Here is a 6,964-nt window from a genome sequence, read left to right as displayed (position 1 = left end):
CTCGCTTGAGCCCAGGAGTTGGAGGTTGCTGTGAGCTGTAATGCCACGGCACTCTACCCAGGGGGACAGCTTGAGGCTCTGTCTCAAAAAAAAAATAAATAAAAATCTAGTTATCCCTGGAAGTCGGGGACAATGTTACTCCTTCCAAAGAGGTTTCTAGCTGAAGAAACCCAGCTATCAAGTGCCCATGCCCTTCAGGATGAAATCCTGGTTCCAGCATCAGTCCCAGAACAGGATGCATGTTGAGTCCCTATTCCCAGCACAGCAGGCCTCTCCCCCCAGCCCACCAGGCAGCTTCTGTCCCATCTCACCAGCTCACATGATCTGAGGGCAGCTTCACTCGCTCACCTGCTCACTCCAGCAGCAGGCCCCCTGCACCTGGTCCTGCCCACACCTTGTTTGGTACCCTGAGAGCTGTTTCCAGCACTGTCCAGTGGTTTCCAGGTAAAGGCTTATTTGTTTGCTGAGTGGATAAATAAATAAATGATAAAAGTCCCACAGAGACCCATGTTCCCTGGAGGCAGAAAAAGCAAATGATTCCTATGCCCAAAGGTTTCACATTCCCTTATGGGTAAAGAGGTCAAGGGCATGAAAGGACCGGCCTGGGGTGGACTTGGGCAGAGCCAGATATGTCCTGTCCTCACAAGGGGACCAGGTGTGCCCCTGGGTCCACTGCTGTAAGTGACTCTGGCCCCCGCTCCCCACCCATAACCCATGTACCCCTTGGTGCCGTCCATGCAGTCCCAGACCCCCAATCACCACAGGCCACCCAGGGGTCCTGCTCCCCAGGCAGGGTGATGCCCGTGTATACTCCCAGCGCTCTGAACTGTACACTTCACTCATTTGTTCATTCCCCCATAGATTCTTAGCCAAGGGCTGTCCACCTCGCTCCTCCTCTAGTTGATGCCTCCTGGAAGTGTCCAGACTGCAGATGCCCAGGTCCCTCCTCCTGAGTTTCAGGGCTGGGTACAACTGGCACCAACTCCAGGACTGCCCGGAAGAACTATTTAGTCATCAGCTGTAAGTGCTACTAATTGTCCTCTGTGCTATCTATCTGCTCCATCCATCTCACCTGCACAACCAAATAGCTCAGGACAGGCTGGGACATTGCAATCCAACTTTGATCTCGGAAGGAGTCAGCACTGGTGACAAGCAGGTTCTACAGCCCAGGGCCACAAGGGGTGGTCTGGACTCCAGCAGAGACTCCTAGTACCATTGGGCTCCCACCTGGAAGGCTGGAGCCCAGAGGGCTTACAGGTATGTTTCTGTGGAGGTGTGTGGATCATGGATGGAGTGCCAGGAATGCTGAGCTCCAGACTGAAAACCTGTCCTGCTTCAGGCCACTGATGATGTCAGTGGGAGTCAGTGGTGGACTTGGCTTTTTGGTTTTGTCTTTAATCTGAAAGGCTCTGCTATCCCATTTGCAAACAAACTGGCATGATTCCCCCTACTGAGAGTAGAAATGATTTGCCAAGTCAGAAAGCAGAGCTAGGACTGCAACCCAAGGCTCCTGGTGCTAAAGACTGTACAGTCCCCAGGAAGGGGTTGTTCACGTTGCTTTTACGGGGTAGGGAGAGACCTCGATGGCAAACAGTTGAGGCCAGGAGGCATGGAGTTGGAGGGTACATTCAGGAGGCAACAAGTGGTTGAGTGAGGCTGGTTCCAGGCAGATTAGGAAAATATTTTGTATTTTGTCTTCTAGACAAAAAGGAGCCAGCAAAACATTTTAAGCTGGTGGACAACAGCATGATTAAATGTGTCCCACTGAATTAGAGACCCAGTACATGTTTGTTGAAAAACAAGAAAACAGCTAAACTCCTAAGAGTAGTATTTCACTTTTCTGACTGAGTTTGGCTGGGGGGCAGGGTGTAATAATTCATATTACCACCTAGGTGACACCTTAGCTGTGTTAGGTCAGGCTGTAGAGGAGCTTTGGTTTGGTTTGATTTGCCCCCAGAGTTCACTGAGGACTAGCATCTTGTTTGAGTCTCGTAGGAACCTTAAACTGTAATTATGGACTGTTTGTCCCGTCCAACAGATAAGGAACTGGGGGGTCTGTGATTAGCAGGGCGGTCCCTGTAGTAAGTGGAGGAGTGGGATCTAGGTCCAGATCATCTGGACATTCTGCCAGATGGATGGATCCAGCCTGCCCTGCACAGACTTCTAGATCCCAGACTGGTGTGACAGGCCTGGAAACTGGCCCATCCCAGCCCATACTCCCTGGGAAGGCTGCCCACTGTCGTCCTCATCTCATGGTAGGCAGTGCCTAGGGAGCCTGTGAGTGACCAAGTGACTTCACAGGAGCAACCTAGAGAGCTAAAATAAGGCTTGTGTACACTCCAGAAATACTCTGCTGAAAGCATCAGTTGACACTGAAAATAAACCTGACTGCTGGCTTCCTGCCCCGGGGAGGGAGGGTGGGACCAGAGAGCCACACTTGAGGTCCCCACATCCTTTCATTTCAGGAAAATCAAACTCTTCTCCACCCCTGGCTTGTCTTGAGACTTTTGAGAATGTTCAGGCACAGCAGGAGGTGACCCTCCCATTTACTCATTCATTCACTGGCAGGTGTGCATGGTCTCCCTGCCTATGCCAGGCTGTTCCTGGCATCAGGGCAGATGGCAGGGAGCAGGCAGCCTCTGCTCTGCTCAAGTGTGCTGTTGACATGGTATGAGAGCTCAGGGAACCACTTTCCCTCAATAAAGAGGGGACAGGATGATTGTGCTGAGCCCTCAGCCAATTGTCACCCTAATCAGTCATTATCTGCCACTCACTTGTATGGTCTCAGCTGTGAGCTTAGCCTAGCAAACAGTGTGGATTTCTCCCCGGAGCCTCTGACTCCTGACATCCCTCCTTTCATACCCCCACCCTCATGCTACAAACCCTCCTCATTCTTGTGAAACCCCCTGCAGACCCAAGAGCCCAACCTGTGGCCTTGGGTCCTACTTCCAAAGCCAACAGAGGCAGTAGGCAGGACCCCTTGTCACACCCCTCTGAGGCTAGTGAGCTTTCCAGGGATGGCTCTGTCCCTGCGTCCTTCTTAGAAGGAAGGTGCCCCGAACCCCACCTCCCTCAGCCTCCCACCTGGCCCAAGCCCTGGCTCTCTCCTAGAACAAGCACCAGTTTCCTCCCAGGGCTCCTGCCTTAGTCCGTGCAAGCTGTCACATCCAGCCAGTCCTCTTCTTCAGTAACATGAGAACTAGAAATCTGTGGTTTCCTAGGTCTACTAATTGGGGCCTTTGCAGGACAGATGCTGAGATAGACTCCCTACCTGCATGGGCTTTCTCCTGCACCCCAGGGCCCCTGGTCATGGAAAAGGCAGGTGCAGTGGTAATCCCAGCACTCTGGGAGGCCCAGGCAGGTGGATCTTCTGAGCTCAGGAGCAAGAGTAAGTCCCCTGTATCTACTAAAAATAGAAAAACTAGCCAGGCATTGTGGCAGGCACTTGTAGTCCCAAATACTCAGGAGGCTGAGGCAAGAGGATATCTTAAACCCATGAGTTTGAGGTTACTATGAGCTATGATGCCACAGCACTCTATCCAGGGTGACAGAGCAAGACTCTCTCAAAAAAAAAAAAAAATCATGAAAATACCTCTTTCCCTGAGTGGGGGCAGAGGGAAAGTGGACCTGACCCCCAGGCCTCTGCTCCCTCCCTCTATCTGCCATCTGGAGGCAGCTGGCCCTGGTTTAACAAGATGTTCCACAGTCCTCGCCTATGCCTGCCTGCGGCTCTATCTTGCGGACTGGGATCAGCAGTTCTGAACCTGATGCCCTATCCACCTTTATTTTAAATTGTGGTAAAATATGCATAAAATTAACTGTTTTAACCATTTTCAAGTGCGTATTTCATGGGCACTAACCCACCCACATATCTTTGCGGCCATCACCACCGACCATCTCCAGAACACTTTTCATGTTATGAAATGGAAACTCTGTCCTAACCCCCTTCTCCAAAACCCCCACCACCCTCTATTCTATCTCTTGTCTCTGTGAATTTGACTCCCTGGAGACCTCAAACAGGTTGACTCATGCAGCACTGCCAGCCTTCCAGATCCACAGGCTCTGCGTCCCTGGATTCAACCTAACACGGCTGGAAGATTCGGGGAAAACATCCACGTGCTTCAAAAAGCAAAACTTGAATTTGCCAAGCGCCAGGTACATGAATGATACAAACGAGGTGACATACAGGCATTGTAATAGGTATTGTGAGTCATGAGGGATGATGTGGAGTGTCCAGAGCATGTGCTTGGGTTGTACGCAAATAGCACAACATTTTATATTAGGGACTTGAGCTCCTCAGAGAGAGGGTCCTGGAACCAACCCCCTGCCAATACTGAGGAACAACAGCATTTGTCTTACTGTGTCTGGCTTATCTCTCTGAGCATAATGTCCTCCAGGGTCATCCATGGGTGGATGTGTCACAGTTCTGATGTCCCGCTTGTACAGTACAGTACACATCTTTTACAGCCCTCTCCACTCTCCTGAAATGAGATGTCTACGGAGGTCTCACATAAATGTCTGGTAGAACGCACGATCACTGTGACAAGCATGCCACCATCCTGTGTTTCTAACATGCTCCCTTACTGGCAGGTGCCCCCAAAACCACCTTGAAAACCACTATCCTAGATGAAGTTTGTGTCCTAAGGGGCCCAGCCTCCTGGTTCCCCATTTCCCTCACCAGGTCTTAGGCCCCCAGCACACCACGAAGATTCTTCCTTACAAGCAAATCTCAAGTGCTATGTCAGTACAGTAGAAAGCAGGGCTATCTTCCAAGTCACAGGTGTAAAAGCTGCCAAGGACGGCCACCAGCCCTATGCCCAAACTCAGCTTTGGCTTAGCTGAGAGTTTCCCACAATTTGCCACCATCCTTAGCAATCACCCTCATTTCAAAGATATAAAAATCAAGGCTCAGGGAAAGGAGAGACTGGGACTAGCACTCACTGCATGCCTTCTAGGTGTGCCACACAGTGCATCTTTACTGCTCTCAGCATCCTGAAAAGAGAAGGCTCCAACCCATTTACAGAGGTGAAGACTGAGGCTCAGAGCAGCAAGGACCTTTGCTCTGGGTCACAGACCTACTTAGCAGCAAAAACAGAGCCAGGAGGTGGGATTCCTAGTGCTAAGTCCCTACCTAAGGATGGAGGGGCTGAGACACCCTCTGCCCCTGCAGCAGCTGGGCCCTGCACCTGGACAGTTAGAGTCAGCACTCAGAGGAGGGGGTGGTAACCCTGGTATAGCCAGGACACGCCAGGACACACCAGGACCCCGGCATGGGCAGGATGGATGCTCCTTCCAGGAGCCAGGAGGTGATTCATGAACACTTGGTGAGGACAAGCAGGTAGAAAAAGATCCAAAAGTCCCAGCCGAGGCTGCAAGAGTATGTTTGGCTCATTTCTCTGCAATGTGTGTTCTCCATCCCACTCTGAAGCATCAGCTCCCCAGGGGCTCGCCCAGGCCACCCACCTTCCCAGCTGTGAGAAGATTCAGGCCACAGTGTTCAGCCCTGCTCTTTGCAGCCACTCAGTGCCTGCCCCTGCGGCCAGCACGCCAAGCCTCGATGCCAACTTCAGCTTCTTCCCTATTTCCTGATGCAAACCCTCCACTCTGCCCACAGAACATGCCGGGACTTTCCTGCCTCTGAGTCTGTGACTCTTCCCCCCACCATGTCTGCCTTCCTCACCGCATTTCTCCTACTAGGCTAACTGCACAAGTTTGGGGTCAGAGGAACCAAATTTCAACCCCTAACTTTGCTGACTTATCAAGCCGTGGGGCATTGGGCAACTTCCTGAGCCTCACTAGGCTTCAGCTTCCACACGGTTCAGGGCCATTCATTTCATCCCATTTTTACTGAGTCCCTTCTGGGTCCACAACAGTCTGGGGCCTCAGCAGTGGAGACAGGTTGTTTTTTACTATTATCCTTTTGTACCTTATATATGCTGCACCATGAGCGCGTGGAACTTAATGTTAAATGCCATTAAAATAATGTTTGCTGACGAAATGAGACTTAGGAAGAGGGAAAGTATCTCTCTCCAGGGGTTTCCATGAGGATGAAGGGAGGTCACACAGGGAAGCACTGGTCTGAGCCTGACAAGGAGGAAGTGCTCATTTAATTGTAGCTGTCAATAAAATGCTACCCGCTCAGCTCCTCTAACAAGCCACCCGCAGTTAAACCTGACCCTCACCTCCTCTGGAGAGTGACAGCGCCTCTGTTTGTTCCAGTACACCCCCTGCCATGTACCTGTCCACCAGCTCAGCCTCCACCTGCCCATTTTACTGCCCATCTACCCACCTGTCCACCACTGTGACAAGTCATGAACTCATCGGTGACTTATACATACCGTCTCGGGCCACTTCCTGCTGTGATTGATAATGAGCATAAATTTATTGACACATAGTTCTGGAGGCTGAGAAGTCCAAGATCAAGGGGCCACATCTGGAGAGGACTTTTCTGCTCTGTCATCCCATGGCAGAGGGCACATGGGGGCCAGGGAGGGGACAAGAGGTCCCAAACTCTTCCTTTTATAAAGAACACACTCCCCAATAATGACGTTAGTCTACTCAGGAAGGTGATGGCCCCAACACTGTCCCATAGGAATCAAGTCACCAACACATGAACTTTGGGGGACACACCCAAACCAGAGCACTTGCCTGCAGTGTACCAGGTCCTCTCCCAGGTGGGTGGGAGATGGCGGTAAAATAGTCCCAATCCTTCCCCTCGTGGGAAGCAGAGGAAAGATGCCCCCTACAGAAGGCAATTGCCACATAACACATGTACAAGCTTTGACAGGTCATACACAGAGCACATGTCCTCCTTGCAGAAAAGGGGCCTCTGAGCTGAGCCCTGAAGCTGGGATGGGCAGGTGAAGTAGAGGACAGCACATTCCACGCACAGGGCAGGGGACAGACAGGTGAGTAAAGCAGCTGGGAGCAGCTGGAACGATGAGTCTGATGCTGAGAGTAGTGA

The sequence above is a fragment of the Otolemur garnettii genome, unplaced genomic scaffold, assembly GCF_000181295.1.
Source record: "Otolemur garnettii isolate 467f Iridium unplaced genomic scaffold, OtoGar3 scaffold00134, whole genome shotgun sequence".
NCBI lineage: Eukaryota > Metazoa > Chordata > Mammalia > Primates > Galagidae > Otolemur > Otolemur garnettii.
This window is presented reverse-complemented; position numbering follows the sequence as displayed.